Source organism: Pinus tabuliformis, chromosome 9 (assembly GCF_031772625.1).
Source record: "Pinus tabuliformis cultivar Carrire ecotype Pingquan chromosome 9, CPIR1, whole genome shotgun sequence".
NCBI classification, from domain to species: Eukaryota; Viridiplantae; Streptophyta; class Pinopsida; order Pinales; family Pinaceae; genus Pinus; species Pinus tabuliformis.
The window spans coordinates 937,070,160-937,091,817 of NC_142307.1; the positions used below are offsets into that span (position 1 = coordinate 937,070,160).

Here is a 21,658-nt window from a genome sequence, read left to right on the forward strand (position 1 = left end):
AGATATTGGCTATGACACTGATGGTAGAGAGCATTAAGGACAGTCTTGTCCCATACATTTTTAATATAGACCATGCTCAATAAATGTATGAAGCTTTGTCAAAATCACTCTCAAGAACATCGGTTAAGTAGCAAGTTTGAAGAATAAGTTAAGGACTACATAAATGACAAAGGATGATACTGTGGCTTCCTTCATTGTAAGGATATCTAGAATTAGAGATGAACTTCAAGCCGTAGATGAAATTGTACCCGAAAATAAGCTAGTAATCACTGAACTATTGGGATTACCACCTAATTGGAGTTCTTTTGCTTAAAGTCTCAATAATTGGAAAGAAGCTCCCACCTTTGAGCAATTGTGGAATGCTTGCACCCAAGAAGATATGAAAATCTCATTAGTATACAACAACGAAGAAGAAAAGGTTTCAAATGCATACTCCGCTTCTCACAAGAAAGGACACTCCAAGAAGTCAAGAGGGCCAAGAAGGAAGGTCGATATGTCCAAGATAGAATGCTACCAATGCCACAAAAAGGGTCACTATAGAAGTGACTGTCTTGACAATATGAAGAACAAGAAAAGAAGCAAAGACCAAGCCATTGTTGTTGAAGAAGGATCTCCAAAGAAGACTAAGCTTGAAGAATTGGATATAAGGGACTTACACTACTAAGTCTTTGATCTAAGCTTTAGTTATTTTTATTTTGATTTTTAGTATTTGTAGGTTTAACATACTTTGGAAAAACATTTTTTATTTGTTCTTAAGATTATAGGTATCCCTCAAGCTTGGAGGGAGCCCTCACCAACCTCAAAGATAAGTATCTTATTACCTTTTTCATTTTTAGTTTTCCTTGCATTAAATGCTAATAACATTTCTATTCATATTTTATTTGTTTAGGAAAAACTTGCCAAAGACTCCAGGAAAAAGGCCTCACAAGGTAAAGCATTGGAACTACAAGGTTTGTTAAAGAAGAGGTATGTTTTGAACTACATGTTTTTGCTCTCTTCATATTCATTCTTGATAAACTATTACTAACATCATTGTGTCTAGCTTTTTGGAATCTTAAAGATTCTTGATTGGGTGATTCATCATTAGATAAATCTACCCTCCTTATACCTTTGATTACTCTTGTGGAACCTTAGAAAGGTTCTTTGTGAAAAACCCTAACTTAAGGGTATGTTGCTGATTATGTGTGAAACCCTATCCTACTTTGGGGTTATTGTTGAAGTCAAGAAAATGTCTGATGCTTTGATGATGTTATGTTTGGGGTTTTGGTATTGTTATGACAATCTAACTTGTTAGAGTTGAATGGTAATGTCTGAAATCTTGAACCTTTTAAGTATTGGTAATTTAGGGCTTGCCATGCTTTATATTGAAACCCTAGATCATTAGGGTTTGGTAGGGTGTATAAGCAATACCCTTATAATGTCCTAGAAATGAAATCCTTGGCATGTGTGTGTTTGTCGGATCAAACCCTAGTATGATCAAGTTTGTTATATGTCTAACTTGTATTGATATTTGTGTCTTTGGGTTTGATTAACACATGTTATAATATGCTTGTGCATGATGATGGAATCCTGGATGTATGAGTTGAACTAATTGTTGATGGTCATGAGTTCTAGGGTTTGGAACTAAGCCCTAGCCAAAGTTTGATTCTCTAGGATGATAATATTTGTGAATTCTAGGGTTTTGTAATTAAACCTTAGTAGAAGTTAAAATCTCTGATATATGATATTTTGGGGTTTATAAAAAGTTGATAAAATCTGAAATTGTATTGTGGTTGTTGAGATTTAGTAAAATCAAGGGTTTACAACAAATCCTAGTGGAAGCTAGTCATGTTGTTACTTTGAATTGCGTTGTGATTGTTTTTGATTGTTAGAAGCTTATGAGTGAATTTTAGGGTTTGTACTAAATCCTAGTAGGAAGTATAACATATGAATTCTGAAAGTTGTCAGATGCATTATAGATATGTATTTATTTGAATTGTTTCTAGGGTTTGCAATATGATGTAGTAGGGTATGTCAAACCTCTGGAAGAAACATTGAAACCCCAGATGCAATGAAGGTTGTTATGAAATGCTCAAAGTCTTGATGATATAGTCTAAGGTTTATGAGAAAAACCTTAGCAAGATGTGGAAGAGTATGTGTCTCTTGTTTGTAACTAAGTTTGAGAATTTGATGTCTAAAGTTGAATGCTTCCATGATTTTGATATGGTTAACTTTATGCTTCTATAGATTTTGGTTGTACTTGCTATCTAAGTTGTGCAGTTACATAATGGTGAAGATGTTCGTAAAGTACAATTGATATGATAAGCATGATGATCATGATGACTCTGATAAGAAAGATGGAAGCCATGAAAGATTCTTTGATGTTGTAGAAAAGAAGAGGAATCTCCCTAAGTTAAGAGGGAGTTTGGATGAAAGAAATATCCCTAAGTTAAGAGGGAGTTTGGATGACAGAAATCTTCCTAAATTTAAGAGGGAGCTTGGATGAAAGGAATCTCCCTAGTTAAGAGGGAGGTCATATCATAAGTCATGATGAAATAAGAAGTTGAAGAATGTATTTTGAAGGGCTGCTGAGATAAGAAGAACTGAATCTATTTGTAGAGTATGTGTCTCTTGTTTGTAACTAAGTTTGAGAATTTGATGTCTAAAGTTGAATGCTTCCATGATTTTGATATGGTTAACTTCATGCTTCTATAGATTTTGGTTGTACTTGCTATCTAGGTTGTGCAGGTACATAATGGTGAAGATGTTTGTAAAGTAAAATTGATATGATAAGCATGATGTGAATGATGATGATCGTGATGACTCTGATAAGAAAGATGGAAGCCATGAAAGATTCTTTCATGTCGTAGAAAAGAAGAGGAATCTCCCTAAGTTAAGAGGGAGTTTGGATGAAAGAAATATCCCTAAGTTAAGAGGGAGTTTGGATGACAGAAATCTTCCTAAATTTAAGAGGGAGCTTGGATGAAAGGAATCTCCCTAGTTAAGAGGGAGGTCATATCATAAGTCACGATGAAATAAGAAATTGAAGAATGTATTTTGAAGGGCTGCTGAGATAAGAAGAGCCAAATCTATTTGTAGAACATGTTACTGCGTGAAAAGTAGGAAAGGACGTTGTATTGTTGAAGAATCTTTTGTCAAGATTCATTAGGAAAGCTCTAGGTCCTACTGTGAAAAGTTGAGAAGCAACATCTAGATGTCTGAAAGAACTTGAAGGTTTGTATTTATGTACATTTGAAAGTTTATTACTGATTGGGGTTGTATTTGTATGAGTAAATCTCTCGAAAGTTTGATAGCATGTTTTACATGCTTAGGTTTGTCGATCAGTTTGATCGGGAGAGATTTGTTGCTGATCTGTTTGATCAGGGAGGATTTGTTACTGATTGGAATAATCAGGAGTGTTGAGGCTTTGTGTGTAGGACACATTGCCTGGGAGGACATCTAGCCGACATTTTGTGTTGATGTCTAGTTCCCGAAGTAGGGAGGGTGGCAATTATCATGGAGCTCAGACCTTGGATACACACCTAGATCCTTGGGTTGTTGGTTAGCAAGTAAGCCTGATGGTACCTAGAGAGGTTGAAATCTTTAGTCCATCTTAGTCCCACCAGGATAGATTGCCTTGGTAAGGAATCTAGTACATGGCATTGTGGTGCCTAAACTGTTGGAGGACCTTAGATAGATTGCCCTGGTCAGGAATCTAGTCCATGGCATTGCGGTGCCTAAATTCTTCATGGTTCATGTGTCATGAGATCTGCCTTGTACTTGTCATTATGAATACCTCCATAGTTAAGAGGGAGTGTTGAAAAATGTAACTAGGTTTGGTCTTCATACAAATATTTGAGTCACAATGAAATGTACTTATCAAAAGAATGAAGAAAATATTTATTATTATTATTATAATGACTTATTAATGCATGGGTTTCATGCTTGGATCATCATGTTTTAGGTCAAATTCCCCATTGAGGACTTCTAGGATTTAGTCTGAGTCGTTAGAGTCATTGTACATTAAAAGAGACCCTCCTTGGGCTTTCAAATCATGTAAAAAGAAAAATAATTATTTTTGAGTCAAAAATGAATTTAGTCTCCTCCACACCAAGTCGGCCTTAAGAAGGGTAATTCGACCTTACTGGAAGGCTATATATACAAGGCAGTTCAAATTCATTTGGAGCATCTCATTCTCTCACATATAGTTCGATATCTGAAGCTAGAAGTTGGAAAAGCGCTGGTAGAAGAGCTGGAAAGGAGTGTGAGATTTTGGAAGAAGATAGAAGACACAAACATCGAAATTTTGGGCTAACTCTCTCTCACATCTGAGGTGTATGAAGGGAGATCGATGTTTTCCTAGTTTAGTCGAAGCTGCTATTGCTGCTGCTGTGATTGGGTCGAAGCTGCTACTACATGTTGATGTTGCTAGGTCGAAGTTGCTTTTGAAGGGTTATCATCTGCAAGAAGGATTGAGGGTTGACTTGGTGTGGAGGAAGTCTCTGTTTGGGTCAAAGAGTCTTGGATTATCTCAAGAAACTATTGAAGGAAGAATTGTTGACTCGGTTTTCCCCTAGATAGGGGTTTTGCCCTGGCTTTCCTCCCACATCTGTTGTCCTTGTGTTATTGTTTTGGTAATTTCTTGATGAACTAAAAGATAAAAAAGAACATAAAGATAAAAGAATCACAAGTAATTATCCATATAAGAAAATCGTTTTGCCTTTTTGATTTTCTAATAGAGGGAAGTGGGATAATTTGAGGGACTACTGAGTAGAGAAGTGGTTCCCATTACTTTCGATGTGTAGGCTGATGTCGAAAATGACTATGGATTGGGAATTGCTATAGGTGTAATTTATGATTATAAGCCTTGGAATTGGGCTACAGATTGGGGATTGCTAAGGCGCAATTAATGACTATAAGCTTGGAAATTCGGCCATGAGAAATGAACTTAGAGTCAACCATAGGGAGAGTGTGCTCATCGTGGATTCATAGCCTCAACTCAGGGGTGACCTCTATAGTTAAGTGTTGGTAAATATATCTATGAATTGTGTTGAGTTCAATATTGAATTGTTGTGGTTATGTCATAGTTGAATTAATTTCCGGTTTAAACATAAAAGAAGCACTAATAATGAGTTCAAATACTCCTAACATCCAAGGCTCCTTTTCTTTTTTGGGTGGAGGTCACTAGGGGTAGGGGTGAAGGATTTTCAAATGGAAGGTTGGCTCTTGAATAAACTTGGACAATGGTACTTCATATGAAGAGAGTTTGGCATCAGGACCTTTATAACTGATATGTTTTGTGTTCTTTGGTTTGAGGTCTAAACTGAAGATCTTTATGAATCTCACAAGATTTGATTGCTTTTTCTTTTCTTTTTGTTAATTTCTTTATGGGAGGTGGCAGGGTGGGGAGTGGTGAAGAAGTACTCGATATCCTCAAGGTGCACATAGTGCATAGAGGGTATTGGTTATGTTATAAATAATGTCAATACTTGTGGTTGCAATAGTGGTGTAAACATAGAAGAAGCCCTAGAAAACAAAAAGTTCAAATAATCTTAACATCCAAGGCTCTTTTTCTTTTATGGGGAGATGCTGTGAGGGATTTTCATATGGAAGGTTGGCCACTTGAATATATCAAGACAATGGTACATAGTATGAAGATATTTTTGATGTTGTTTGGTTTGAGGTCTATAACTAGAGATCCTTAAGAATCCCAGAAGAGGTGATTGCTCCTTTTTTCTTTTTTAATTACTCCGAGGGGATAGGGGGGTTGATGTGATTGGGGTCAAGAGAAGAACTAAGATTTCACTTTTCTGATATTTGGAATGGTTGGTAGTTTATAAAATTAAAGGAGTCATATCCTTGCAAGATTAGCCATTAGTGAGACTTTTTGCTTGTGCCCTAAACTTGAAATGTGGATAAGATAAGATAATAAGCTAATTATATTAAAGTCCAACAAATGACTACGAAAGTAGTTCAATGTGTTTGTTGTGTATAACGATGTTGATGGAAGCAAGAGTACCAAAAGGTCTCTTATATAAATAATGAGAAATAAATTAGAAGCATAATTTATGTATGCTAAAACATGGAAACCCTCTACTCCAAGTATAGGTTGCTACAAAAAGGAGTTGGGGCCTAGGTCATGATCCACTAGATTTGGGTCTAGCTCTCCTTACACTCGAGGCTAAATGAAGAATTAACAAAATAGAATGGTACCACTCGGGAGGTTGTAGGAGGATCTGGACCCTCCTTTGTTTTGTTGCTAGGAGAAAGTAACTAGCGGATGGTTTCTACGTGACCTCAACTGCTTGTTGGTAAGAGATTTAGTTTGGTGATGTCTTATAGGTCTCCAGCCAAGGGGAATGGTCCCTTGGGTCCACATCGATCTTGAGTTAGAGGCGATGATTTTGTCAATATTTCTCTTGGTGTCTCTAGTTGATCGGAATATAGGAAAGGACGTAATCCGTTGAATAAGATCTGGTCAAGGAGGAGCCTAGATTATGTTAGCATGAAATTTGGGGGCTTCTTACCTGTTAATGGCTAGACAATCAGTTCTTACTAGAAATATGATTTGTGGCATCCAAATTTTTAAAATGTTAGGGTTGATGCATGTATTTAAGTGATGTGCTCAACATGATTGAATGTTGGGTTGATCCTCATGATGTTGAAATGATTTCTTTGCATGTCGACTACATAATCCTCCCAAATATTTTCCACCTATACATTGATAAGGATTGTGATCAAATAGAGTCTTGCATGTAGAGTTGTTGCTCTCGATTGAATTGTTCAAATGTGCTATGCACTAGCTACGTTGACGAGTGTAAATAATTGTTTTGATTGTTGATCTTGTAGGGAGAAAACAAATGTGTGTGTATGTTTGTGACATGTATGTATTTATTGAAATTTTGAAGGTTGGTTGGGATTTGCTTATAATGTAGTTGATTTGCATGATTGATGTTTGTTGTGGAATGGTTGAAGTTGAATCTCCAAATATGAGGGACTTTGCTCTAAGGACAAGACAAGAAGTTCGGATAAGAATTTCAGAGACAAGTTTTGGTATTACAGTGAAGAAGCTCAGACTAGTTCAGATCTTTGAAGTAAGTTTGGTACAATTACTGTAAGAAAATGCAAATTATGGCGGAAACCAACAAGACAGTAATTCAATGCTGTCACAGTGAGAATTTTTCGGTGCTATCACAATAAAATTCGGTGTTATGACAATATGGATCTTTCGATGCTACTACAATGAATTCGGTGCTATCTCAGTATGAATGTTTCGGTGCTATCACAAGAAATTCAATGCTATCATAGTGAAGTTCAATGCTCAGTACTATTACAGAAATGCAAGTTTGGTGAAATCACAAGGACCAAGGACTGAGGTGTGAAGAAGCCTAATTGCTATAGGAGAATGATTAGACTACCATAGAATTAGAAGTATGACATGACAAGGTTGACTTGATGGATCGAAGTAGTTTTGGGTCTTGGTCATCTCATTTTGAATCTACTGAAGGAAGAATTTTGACCGGGTTTTCCCCTAGAGTGGGGTTTTGCCTTGACAGTGTGCCTACATCTCGTGTTTTCCTTTTATTGCTTGGCATTAGTCTTGATGATAATAAAAGATAATTCTACATAATTTATTTTTGACTCAAAAATAATTCTTTTTACATCGTTCGAAAGCCAAAGAAGGGTCTCATAAAGTATACAATGACTCTATTGACTCTTTATTGATACTAGGAGTCCTCAATGAGGACTTTGACTAATAAAATGATGACCCAAGCATGAAATCCATGCTTTAATAAGTTATTGTAACAATAATAAAAATTCTTTTGACAAATACATTTTATGAAGACCGAACTTAGTTACATTTTTCAACAAATTGTGCTAAGCATAGAACATACCATTGTTATCTAAAATTAACACTTAAAAAGTATCAAACTTTTAAGCATATAATAGAAGGTAGACATTTAGAAGATAAATCATTCAAATAACTTATCTATAACAAGTTAGCAATTGTCAACATGAGTCATGACCCAATAATAATGTTTACAAAATAAGCCACCTGACCACCACCAACTGCATACTAAACTAGGGAGACTCAAAAGTTCAAATTCACAACACTGAAGTTGAGGACTCTAGAGTCTAATCTATCATCTATAGACTATGACAAAAAATATAGTGAACTGTGAATCTGTCAACTAATCTCTCCTCCTTGCACCACCACGACCACTACATGAGCTTCGACATGGTGGTAGTGCAACTGAAGATGAAGCTCCTACTGCTGCTGTTGAAGACTGGAATGTAGGGACAATGACATTCGATGGGGTTACCATCTCAATACAATCATCATCATCTTGGATAAGATCATCCTCCTATTGCTCTAAATGCAACACCCCATCCTCCAAATTGGCCTCCTTTGGATTTTTCCCGAAATCTTAAAGTTTTTATTTTTCTTTACATCCGCACAATAATGGGACAACAATTGCAAGTTGTAATGAACATAAACCAAGCTCTTTGTTCAATTAACATTCAACATATTTCTTTTAAGACTAGATGAAAGTATAGGTGATCCAAAACCTCTCTGCAGAAGAAGTGTTCACCACCTGTGAGATCACTTGTATTGCCATACATTGTAGATGTGGAGTAGCACCTCCATGTATGTTCCTCCACTCTAGAGAAGACAAATTCCCTCGATGTTTAATTGCATGATTGGTCCCAAATGCACAAATGGCAAGGATATAGTGGCTCAATTGTTTCCTTATGATGTCACACTCCTCCTCAGGGACACTTACGTATAACTAGCTAGAACCTCTGGATCTTGGTGTGGTTTTCTCTTGGTCCCCCCACCAGGTGCTGGTGTTGAATTCCATGATGCATGATAGTATTTATGTGTAAGAACAAAGAACATATGCTAAGGCATGCAGTGGAATTTTTAGCAGTTCCCATCGATTTTCCACATATGCACGAATATAATTATACAAGGTGATATATCGAGGCTCAACAATGTCTTTAATCTGTCCCAATATGTGATCCGTTTGCTCATACACTTCCCCAATTGTTGGCTGATGTGAATCTGCAAACCTGACCATGTAATAAATTTTCATGGTAAATCGTAACACATATTTAACCTGTGGCTGGAAGTAATTGCCGTGAACAGTGTCCTTCACTACATTAGGACCATCTCTATTAATGCTCATCCTCTCATCATTGTGACATTGGTTTCTTTCAAGCTTTATTATTTCATATGAAATAATGTCATGGTCTCTTTGTTTGTAAGAAGGAGCGCCCCTTCGTAACAGGTTCTTTTCGGTTATATAAGAGGCTTGACTTTCTTATGCTCAACAACTCAAAATCATTGTAACCTTTTTTTTGGGTTGGGTGTCCATTTCTCTTGCAACTTGATTGGAAAGGGTATCCTTCCCTTTGAGGGAAGTTCTTGTAAACCCTTTTCCAATGGACCCTCTCTATCCCTCATCCAACAAGAGGAATCTGACTTTAATAAAAGATAACACTTTCTTTTGGGAGTTGAGGATTTTCCCCTTGGCATCCCTTTTCCCCAATTGAGGGAGGTGTCCTTTCTTATGGTTGCTTGAGTGGCTACTTTGTTTCTTTGATTTTCATGCATCTCAAGTTTCTCTAATTTTCATCTCAATTTACATGTTATGCAAATTTGACATGTCCAATGATTTTGCCTAACTTCACTTGATAAAGCCATTTGTGTAATTTATCTATCTATTGCAATTGCTCCCTTCTTTTAGTTAGTGGATTAACTTACTCCTTTATATCATTCTTGCAATCTCATTTATTTTAATTGCTATGCTTTGATAAGTTGGCTTTATTGTCAAATGTGATTTATTTAAGCATCTCTTCTTTTCAATCATTGCACTAACAAAACCACCTCTGAAATAAGTTGATTGAAGTAGACATTAGGGACCCTCCACCCCTTTTGAATCCTCACTCTGAGTTCAAGGTCTAGGCGAGGATTAGGATTGAGGAACAAAGTTCTTTGAAACTTGTTTTAGAGCTTAGAGAACATAAATTAAACCGAGATAAGTCTCGTCGCATTACAAAGTAGGTACCCCACAAAGCAAACATCATCATTTTAATTTGTGTTTTATATGCTTACGTTTGGAATTGGTCTATTATCTGAGATAGATCTTATTTTCTTTCAAGTATTACATTTATCACTTAAAGCATTTCTCCAAGTTGATAAGCATATATTTCATACTCAAGTACTTGTTTCATTTGTTGCACTTGCTAGAGTTATAATTTGCCAACATTACTTTCACGTTTATCTTGTGGCTTTTTGTTATCTTTCAAAGTTGTGTTGCAAAGTTACATCTATTACTTGGAATATCCTTAGCAAGTATCTTATTTGGGCATGGGTCTTATTTTGCTATATTTGTGGCTGCACATGCCTACTGAGCCTATAATTGTGATTGGATGCTACATATAAATCAAAGCATCTTATACTAACTCCTAGAAAACTAACTTGCTAGCCTTGAACTAGCTAAACCTTAGTCATCCTTAGGGTACACCCCCCTTGGATTCACTAGCAGTAAGCCTAGACGAAGGGGAATTGAGAATTGAGTGACAACCTCAACTTGAAACTTGCCCGCAAGGTCACACCAAGTGGAGTTAAGAACTTTCTCCATGATAATCCTAAGTGTGGATTAAGGCGACAACATATATCCATATGAATCCAAACCATTATATACAAATATGTAACGTTTCTCATACATATAACATGATTGTATATAACCAAAATAACATAGAATGAAATCCATCTTTGAACTAAACGTACATCAACATAGAGGCTCTAAATGGATTCTGTAGTCCAAAAAAAATATGCTACAACAAAGACCTACATCTCATCAAAATCATTGATTACACTAGGATCCTCATCATCAATATCACCCTATAAGCATTAAAATAAGATAGAAAAAGCCTAACATGTCAAATCGAGATTTTGTTTGAGTGATAGGTACAATTTCACTAGGGTCATGATAGAGGATTTCAACAATCAATGCCACCAACATCGAGGTACATGGAGGCCTTGGTGCTCTTGATTAAACGCTAGTTCCATACATTCATACGTGATAGAATCCAATAAGAACGTTTCAATGCCCCCAATACTAAAACCAGGGAAACTGTTAAGTCTGTTGGATTTGAGTGGAATCTAAAATTCTACTTTCTCCATGTGAAATCCATTGAGGTTGGAACCACTCTCAAACATCCCAAAACAATTAATGATAATTTTAAAAATTTAAGTGAAAAGGTTTTACCTAAAAATTTAACATTACCATTAATTACATAACATTATTAAGGCACTAGGGTTGAATAATAGGATACCCCATGAATAAATTATTGTTTTTATGCAAATATTTTGGCTGGCGCCCACCCCTTTTTTCAGTTGGGGGGGTGCCCAGAAACACCCCTTTTGGCGAAATACGCTTCGCACACAGGGGAATGTTCCCCCCTTCGTGTCCTTGAGTTTCCCCAAAATGGGGATGTGGGGAAATATTTCCCTAGGCATCCCCTTGTTTCAAGAGCATGGGAAATGTGGGCAGTGCGCTCCCCATCTCGGGCGATGCGCCTCCTTGGAACACTAGTATTTGTTGAAAATTAGCAATTATGGGATGAATTTCGTTGAATAAATTTCATTTATGACCTTTTTAAAATGAATTTCTTAAGTTAGAAAGTCATGTCCATCTTTGCAACCATGACTTTCCAAAAATAGTAAATCACCTTCCAATAATTCGTAGTCATATATATATGATGGAAAATCACTTCACTTGTCCTTAATCAATCTCAATTGTTTAATTTTTAACTTAGTCAATAATATTAATATTATTACTATTATCCTCTTTATAATATTATTATATTATCATTATAAAAAGAAATTCAAGTCTCTCAATCATGTCATATGTAAGTCCTCTCAATTAATGCATATGTTACTCTTTTTTTTAATGGATTCATTTCCTTTCTCTCTTTAATGCTCTTACGCACGTCTTAAACTCTCTTACACACTTTAATGACTCGTCATAAAAATATTCCTCTTACACCTCTTTAATGCATAAGTTACACTTCTCTCCTAAATGCATAAGTTACTCTCCTCTCCTTTATGGCATAAGTTATACTCCTATTTTGGCATATGTAACTCGTCCTTACGGCATAAGAGTTACTTCCCCATGAATTCAACCTCCTTGCTCTTCCTATATATTTGTACCTCTCATCCTCACTTGATATACTTGTGCTTGTGAAAAGAAAATTTGAACTTGAGAAAGAGAGAGTTGGAGAGTCTAGAGAGAAAGAGAGAGAGAGTCTTGAAGAGCAAGAGCAGATTTTGGAGAGCCAATGTGATTTAGTGTTTGCATAAGCTATTGCTATCAGAGATCTTCTTCAGATTTGGGTAAAATTTTTCATTCTCTCATTGTACTTTGTATCTCTGCTGAACAATTGATTTCTAACAGAAGAATCTGATTGAGTTTTCCCCTTGTGGGTTGTGCCTTGGTCATTGACCTAACTTCTTTGCGTCTCATTGAGTTTTTGGCTGTCTTCCATTGTGCATATGGTTATATGGTTTATGTTCTATTTACAATTACTTAATTTATTTTACAGCATAAAAAAGTTCTGGATTTAAGTGATTGTAACAACATAGATCATCAGAATTTCAACATGGTATCAAAGCTTTGCTGAAGACGAGCTCAAGAAGACAAGCTCCATTTCCAATTCTTTCTCTGCTGGAATATCTCTTGCTGTCTGCTCCATTTGCAACTCTCTTTTTTCTGAAATATAGCTTGTTGTCCGCTCCATTTGTAGCTCTCTTTTTGCTGAAATATAGCTTGTTGTCCGCTCCATTTGCAACTCTCTTTTTGCTGAAATATATCTTGTTATTCGTTCTTGTTAAAATTGGCAACTAGGGCCAAATTTCACCTTCAGACAACTCATATGATGGAGATGATTATTGCATTGGATTTCTCTTTTCGAGAGGTCCAATTTTGATATAAAGATCATTTCATTCGGACAAGCACAAGTGGAATTTTGAATTTATTCATTGTCATGCACAAATTGTCAATGTTGGCCTCAGTCAAACATAGGCTCAAGAAGCCCATTGGATGTGTCTCCTCAGCCTCAACGAATTGTATAAATAGGAGTGACGTCTCTCCTCATTTTGACATTAGTCACACACAACATCCTTCTCTTTCTTCTCTTGATTGGTTTGTACTACAACTTCGGTAGCCTCTCTCTCTCTCGCATGTTTGGGAGATGGCCAAAAATTTCAGAGACAAGTACATGCTGAAATTTGAGAGTGCAGACCATTGTTGACCAGTGTTGACCAGGGGTTGTTTGACCATCTTTGACTACACTTTTCTGGGCACAATTCTGATCTCTTGAGGCGACATTCTTTGGCACAAAAATCCAGGCAATTGAGGATGTTTGACCTGTGTTGATCACATGGATGTTTGACCGCAGGGATGACTGAAGTTTGACCAGGGTTGACTGAGTTTTTGTGGATTGATTTGGGTTGACTTTGACCCTTATTGGAGGTTGAATTGGACTATTGTTGACCGAGCTGCTTGGAGGATGTTTTGTAGCTGGTTTGACCAATGTTGACTTTCTGGTTAGGTCTGTAGTTGATTGCTGATTTTGACAACGCTGTTTTAACTGTGTATTGGGGAAGTGGATTTGATCTATGTACTCTCTCTCTCGCTGTTGAACTATTGAATAATAATAAGAAGATATGATCAAAGGGTTTTCCCCACATTGGGGTTTTTCCTTGGCACCCGCCAAATCTTGTGTCCTCTTCTCTTGGTTTGTTTTTTGCATATGTTTTTATGTTCTATCTGCATTTATTGTCAATCTGATTAAGTTAATGTGATTGCTACAAGAAATAATTGGAAATTGTCATTGGGCTGCTAAAGCAACATTGAAGTAAATTGTGCTATAAGCATAATGTAACACCCTCCTCCCACATCTTACCTAAGTAACCATCCAACCGGGGTAAACATGTGACGAGAGGCTACTATGATTAGATTCAACCTCCTATGTGACCTTAAGGAAGTGGAATCGACGGAAACACAATATACAAATCTTCCACATCAGCTATAGGACTACCAGGAACCATCCCAACCACTTAGGTAGCTACCCCTTGTGTCCCACTGAGGTTTTAGACCACTTGACCCCCGAACGCTCCCATGATATGGACCTAATAAAGTCCAGGAGGCTCTGGAGGGTCTGATGCCAAGGCATGCTAGTGTCCAGGGTCTATTTTTCCCAGTGTTGTGCCAGCGTCCCCGGGATTTGAGCCACTTTTTCAGGCCAAGAGCCTAGGTCACTGCCTAGAATTGAATGACACCTTCAAAATAGAGAGATAAAAAGGTAAGAATGATGCAATTGTAAATACTTGAACAAGCCCTTAACTGAACCCCTACTAGCCATGATAGGCGTTTTGTCAAACATATTACGAATATATAATCTACAGGTGTAAACAACAAATTTAAGCACAAGGGTCTCATACTTATCTGAGAATCGCTATGAAGCATTTTTCCCTTATATCATTCGCTGCATTATCATCTATTAGGTCATAGATACATTGTTCATTTTTTTACAAGTAAAAACATGATGAGAGCCATACATAGCCACTATCATAAAACATATACATAACCAACATAATGGCAACAAAAATACCAAGGAAATCACAGCCATATATCCACATATGAATCGATATAATACTCATGGAAATACAAGGAGAAATGACCTCTTATTGATGATGCAAAATCCAAACCCGAGATGGGACTACCACGTTCCACTCGACCATAGAATGGTTGAGCCAAATCTCTCTTCAGCCATTCACCCCCGTGCCATATTCCAAGCATGAATGTGGGACTCAAACCAGAAGTACCAACCAGGGCATCCCGAGGCTAAACCACCTCACCCTTATTAATAGAAACCAGGCTTTATCGTAATCCATTCTGGATCACTAGGCCAACACAATAAACACGTAATAACAGGCTTTACCATGATCTCCACCTGATCACTAGGCCAAACAAGCATGGATGCCACTGGATTTCTCCACCTACACCGCGAGGAATTTTTTGTCTCCTAGTCTCTCGGGCTTTACTTCACTCCACACCGGATCATTAGGTCCTAAATGGAGACCCACTCTCTAGGCTTTACCGCATATGTCAACACAAAATTACTAGGCCCAACAGTGAGCAATCCACCTCTTGGCTTTACGATATATCCTTCCATTCACCGACAAGGATTCCTAGGCCCACTGAGGCAACACAATCCTGGCTTTACCGCAACCCACAATCTAGCTCAGGGGTTACTAGGCCAGTGGCTTTACTGTGATCCACAGTCCGGTTCAGGGACCACTAGGCCATGTGCTCTATCATTCGGAGATCCACCTCACTCAGCTTCAAATCCATCCGACAATATAGCTCAACCAAAACATGAGAACCCCATCACACCATGGCTATCCGGAAATGGCAATGCTAGGCTGAAAACACTATCGCACCTAGCAAAACCCATGCCATAACAACAAAAGAACCACATGCAATACTATGCATGCCAAATATAGCAAGGAAAATACACATGCAAATCGATACCTGCAAAGAATCCCGCTGTAACTGCTTGATCTTGCTCTTCCTTGCTTGATCTCTGCTTCCTCTTGCCTTCTTTTCCTTTCTTGATCCAATGCCAAAATGCTCCAAGAAAACTCTAAGTGTCCAAGTGTAAGAGAGAGAAAATAATGAGAGAGCTCCAAAAATGAATTGACAAAAGGTTACAAACGGATCCTTGGAAGCCTTTTTATCAATTAGGCCTCTATTTTCTTCATTTTCCATTATTTTCCTTCATTTTCCTCCTCACATGCAACTTGTGACCTTTGACATGCTTTACAATGATAAATACAAGTACATCAAGTGACCAAATATACATTATGAAGATTGACCATAGTTACAAATTCAACACTCCCTCTTAACTAGGGAGGTATTCATAATCACTGACATAGGTGTTCTCAAATTGACAAATTTCTCTAAAGAAGAAGGTTATCTATCATTACTAACATCATTGTCTTGCATTAGCATCTTGCTAGTGACAATATTCGGGGCGATACCAAACTCATGGCAATGTCAACAACATATCAGGGCTGACTCCTCTAGAGCGATTTGTCCTCAAATCCCATGGCCTCTCCCTACGTCAAAAATGCTGAGACCCTCAACTAGCAAGCACTCACTCATCCTCCTTGGTGAGCACTCTGGATCAAGACCTCACTCAACCCCTTCCTGGTTGGTGATCAGGTTTAGATGTTGAACGAACATCACTCCACCCTATCTGTTTTGTGATTAGGCTTTCGGACCTCACTCCACCCTTCTCGGTGTGTAGTCAGGGTGGAGATGCTGAAGGACCTCACTCCACCATGCCTGGGGTGTGATTAGGGTCCAGGGCCTCACTCCACCATTTTGGTGTGTGATCAAGGTCCTCCTCCAAGGGACACTCACTCAACCCTTCCTGTTGAGCACTCTGGGTTTCTTGAACCTATTCTCCCTTTCGGGAGAATGTCCATCTGTGCTGCAGATATATCATCACTCCATGTCAATGAGAAGGGTAGTCTCCATGAGCCCCAACTTGTCTCTGAAGTACACTAACTTGTCTCTCGGCAACAAATCGTCAGTTAATTAGCGGTTTGCTCATCGATGATGTACTTGAGCCTTATTGCTCTCCTCTACACCATGTCACAGATTTAGTGGTACTTGATCTCAATATGCTTTGACTTGTCATGGAACACAAGATGCTTTGAAAGCTTCACACAACTTTGATTATCGTAGTGTATTATTGTTGGTTCCAACTCTTGGCCGAAGAATCCTGCAGATAACTCTTGCAGCCATACTGCTTTGGCACAAGCCTCATTGGTTGCGATGTACTCTGTTGTAGTAGTGCTGAGTGCAATCGACCTCTACTTCTCGCTCATCCACGATATCATAGTGGATCCCAAACTGAAGCATACTCCTGAGGTACTCTTCCTATGTTGAACACTTCCCGCCCAATCAATATTGGTATATCCATGAAGCTATACATCCTTATTTACAAATCTCGAACCATAATTAACTATACCATGCAAATATCTCAAAATGTGCTTTGTTTCAATCTAATGCTCATTTCTTGGTTCAACCTAGAATTTGCTCAATGTGTTCACAGCAAAGCATATGCCTGGCTTTGTGTTAACCAAATACATCAATGAACCAATCAACCGCCAAAACATAGATGGATATACCAATCTATAGTTAGAGCCTCTTAACTTCTTTACGTTAGTCACCATGGGAGTCGCCATGGATTTGCAATGCATCATACCAAATATTTGAAGGATCTCTAACACATACTTTCCATGACCAAGGAAGACTTTGCCAGTTTTCTACCGTACTTCTAATCCTAAGCAATAGTGCATCAACCCAAGATCCTTCATATAGAGTTCAGAAGCCAACTCCTTGTACTGAATGATAAGAGGTTCGACACCTGTCAGAAATAGGCCATCAACATATAATAGTAAGATCACAAGTGCATTCTTCACAACCTGAAAGTAAAAGTTTGGATAGACTTCGCTCTTGATAAATCCTAGTCTCGTGAGATAGCTGTCAATATGAGCATACCAAGCTCTTGGAACTTGCTCGAGTCCATGCAAGGCCTTCTTCAACTTACAAACATGAGATTCCTTTCCAAATACTGCAAAGCCTTGAGGGTTCTATATGTAGACCTTTTCTCTATGTACTGATCTGCCCCAGAAATTTGGTCTTTTGTGTCAGGTTGAGAAACTTGACTTTCTGCGGCTACTTCAAAAACTACGCTTTCTGCGACAGAAACTATGCTTTCTGCGACAGAAACTACGCTTTCTGCGATAGAAATTACGCTTTCTGCGACTGCTTCAGAAATTTGACTTTCTGCGACAGAAACTATGCCTTTAGCAACTGCTTCAGAAACTCGGCTTTTTGTGACAGAAACTATGCTTTCAGTGACTGCTTCTGAAACTCAAATTTCTATGACAAAAACTACGGTTTCGGCGACAAAAACTACGCTTTATGCGACTGCTTCAGAAACTTGACTTTCTGTGACATAAACTACGGTTTCTACAACTACTTCAGAAAATCTACTTTTTGCGACAGAAACTCAGCTTTTTGCGACTGTTTCAGGAACTCTACTTTCTACAACAGAGACCACCTAAAAATTCTGCGGACCAGAAAACAGAGAAACTATCCACACGCGCGAGCCAGAGAAGAGAGTTAGAGATGAATTCTCGTCCTCCTTGTCCTTCCTTTGCTTGCCCAAAAACTGCCTTGTGTGAGAGAGATCGAATGTCCAAGAGGAAGAGAAGGTGCTGCCTCTATATAGTGATCTGTCTAGGTCGAATGGGTGGCTTTTGGAGCTAGGGACAACTTGACTCAGGGGGAAGCCATACTTGTCACTTGGAAAACTAGACTTGTCACTCTAGCATTTATAAATATGCTTTACAATGGTAAATACAAGTACATCAAGTGACCAAATGTACATTATGAAGACCAGCCATAGTTACAAATTCAACATTTCTAACCTAGAAGAAGACATGGAGCATGAAACTAACACCTTGCATGGTTTTGGAGCCTTGTACTTTTGGGATATATGTCTAGGGCAAGATCATGCATAGGTAAGGAATCTTGAATTTGGTGTGATGCCTTGCTTGGAAGGAGTCTTAGTAATTGTAATCTTGATGTTCCTTGGATTGTTGATTGTGTGTTGATGCAAGAGTTGAAGGCCAATGTTGGAGTTGTATTGCCATGTTCTTGTGTGATGCAAGATGCCTAGGTTTTGTAAACCCTATGGAAGTTAACAATGCTAGTGTGGAGAGTTTGTGTGATTGATGTTTGAGCTAAGGAGGACATGTTAGTGTGGATGCATTGTTGTTGTGAATCTTTGTTTGTGGCTAGGGTTCTCATTATTTTCCAAACAGGGTTTTGGAGAGCTTGAAGATTATACCAGCTTATGATATGCTGTGAGAGTGTATGCAACTTCTGTTCTTGATTTGGTAATTTTCAGCCTTTGTTGTTAATGCTTATTTGACAGAACAAATGGTTGAGAGTGTCAAGTGATTCAACATACATATTGAAGAGAATAGAGCAGGTTTACTGAGTGCTGTAAATTTTCTGCAATTAAAGTGATTTCAGTTCTGATTTATGATTGTGATAGTGTGCATTAAGGATTGAAAGTTGTTGGGCTGTGTTTGGTATCTTTTCTTTTGGGCTGCCTAGTGTGTTGGTTGAAGTGAGATGGAATACTGACCACTGTTTGATGCTCTAAATTAATATTCAAATGAACCGAAAGATTGAAGTTCATAAGGACTAGATTTGGGAAACCTTCTTATGAGGTGACATTTCTGTTTTGCATTAAAATTCTACGTAGAAGTGTTGAATTGAGGTTTAAGAATAGGAGAAGAGACTTCCACAAGATTTGAGTTGGTTGAATCATGAATAAGGTTGTTGTAATCATCCTCTGTCTACCTAGTAATTGTAGGACCACTTATTGAGGAAATACTTGCAGGGTTCTGTCTACCTAGTTACTCTAGGGACATTGCTTGAGGAAGTAGTCTAGTGTTAAGAGGATGACCATCATCATTGTGTGAAGGTGAAAAATACATTGAAACATGTTGGAAATCATCTATGAGAAGCAATCAGTAAGATCTGGATGGACCTTGAGGGGGGATTTTGTCAATTATAGGATTGTTCTGTTCATAGTATTAAGAGGGTGACCATCATAATATTGTGAAGGTGAAAAATACATTGAAACATGTTGGAAATTATCTATGAGAAGCAATTGGTAAGATCTGGATGGACCTTGAGGGGGAATTTTGTCAATTATAGCATTGTTCTGTTCAAACATCTTGTGAAAGGAAGGATGATATAGATGATATCCCTTCAAAACTTTGTTGTAGCCCACCAAAATGTCTTAGTGATTTTAAGGTTTTGATTTTTCTCTAGGAATATGGGCCTATGCACTTAATCCAAAAATGTTGAATGTAGAACTTACCGTTTGTTTCCATACCATTTCTCATAGGATGTTATAGTTTGAACAACATGAGTAGGGTGTCCGATTGATGATGTGTTGTATAACAAATCACTTCTATTTGGAATTTAAGTTCAATCTTCTTGGAGTGAAACATAAATCCGTCCATCTCAATAAATAGCTCTATTCTTCCATTGAGCTACTCTATTATTTTGTGGAGTGTAGAAAACAATCCTTTTCCAAGTGATGCCATGAGAAGTGAGAAATGCTTTCAAAAGTTCATGTATTTTTCTTTGTTATCAATGTTGTTATAATTAATGATTTTCCACTAATGATTCTATTTCTTTTAGTTTCCCAACAAATTTATTTTCGGATTGAATGATGCATATTCAAAGGAAGCAGGAAAATAATTAGTGAAGGTAAAGAAAAACTTATCTCCCTTTAGAGAAATGGTAGCCATAGGCCTCGAAATATCACTATGAAATAACTTGAGTGGTTGTGATTTGAGAGGTTCCCTTTGCCTTGTCCTCGGGAGAAGACTCTTGATGATGTTTCTCTAACATACACTTGATAGATATCACTTGGTGGTTCAATTCATAGAGGATCGTCTACCATGTGTAGACGACTCATATGTTGCAAGGACACAAAGTTTGTATGTCCCAAACTTTTATGCTTAACTTGTGGCATCATCGGCATTAGCTACCATAGTAACAAATCCATTCCATTTGAAGGAAGGATTTTTTTATAGCTTGTACATATGATCACATTCAACCTAATATCACGAGGCAACTATTGTACAACCATCATTAATGTCCTTCACAACCCATTGATGTAGTGGAAATTCCACCTTTTTGTTGGTGTTGTTGATCCAGTAAAATAGAAAGAAATTAGGTACAATATATGATTAGTCGTGGCTGAAAATGAATATTACAACCCTATTTTCAGTGATACTTTGGATTGATAATGTCCATTTTCATTATAAAAGGTCGATTTCTCCAACATGATGTGAGTGGCTAATATCCAACAGATAGTGATGTCCTTTATTTTCATTGAATACCAATGTTGTCAGATTCAAACTCTTTTAAGACTTCGCTGATTTGTGACTTGGCAAGACTTGACAATTGTTTTGAAACTCGACAAAGAGATGAAAAAAAAATAAAAAAATAAACTCAAAATATGATAAATTATGTGTGCAAAAATATATATTAATGGCATTTCCGATCCATATTAATTATAAAACTATAGTCTATCTTGAAATTCCTAAGGTCATCTCATAAAATATCAATAACATAACATTCGGTACTTGATATTTGTATGGAAAATAGTGAATTGAAAGATGATTACATAATCAAATTCACAAAAATGACTCAATTCAACTACATAAGTCAGTCTCATAACTTAATTAGAAAACTATCAGCATGGTGGTCTACAAGTCTGGTATCATCTAAAATTTTAATTCTTAAATATTAATTTTTAAATAGCCTAAGCATGTAAGATGAAATGTTAGTCTACAGGCCTATAGGCCAACATTATAGCCTTCAAGCCAATTCATCCTACAAGTCCTATAGGCCTATAGCCTACTAGTATAAATTAAAAAAAATAAAAATATGTTACTCTGACTCAGGTAGATTGTAGATGCGGGGTGTTTTGG

General features: G+C 37.4%; 1 protein-coding gene across 2 annotated transcripts in view; it reads left to right on the forward strand.

Annotated features, from left to right (window-relative positions):
* SPPL2 (SIGNAL PEPTIDE PEPTIDASE-LIKE 2) overlaps positions 1 to 21,658 on the forward strand; it is a 170,874-nt gene that overhangs the window by 95,901 nt on the left and 53,315 nt on the right. The window lies entirely within an intron of this gene.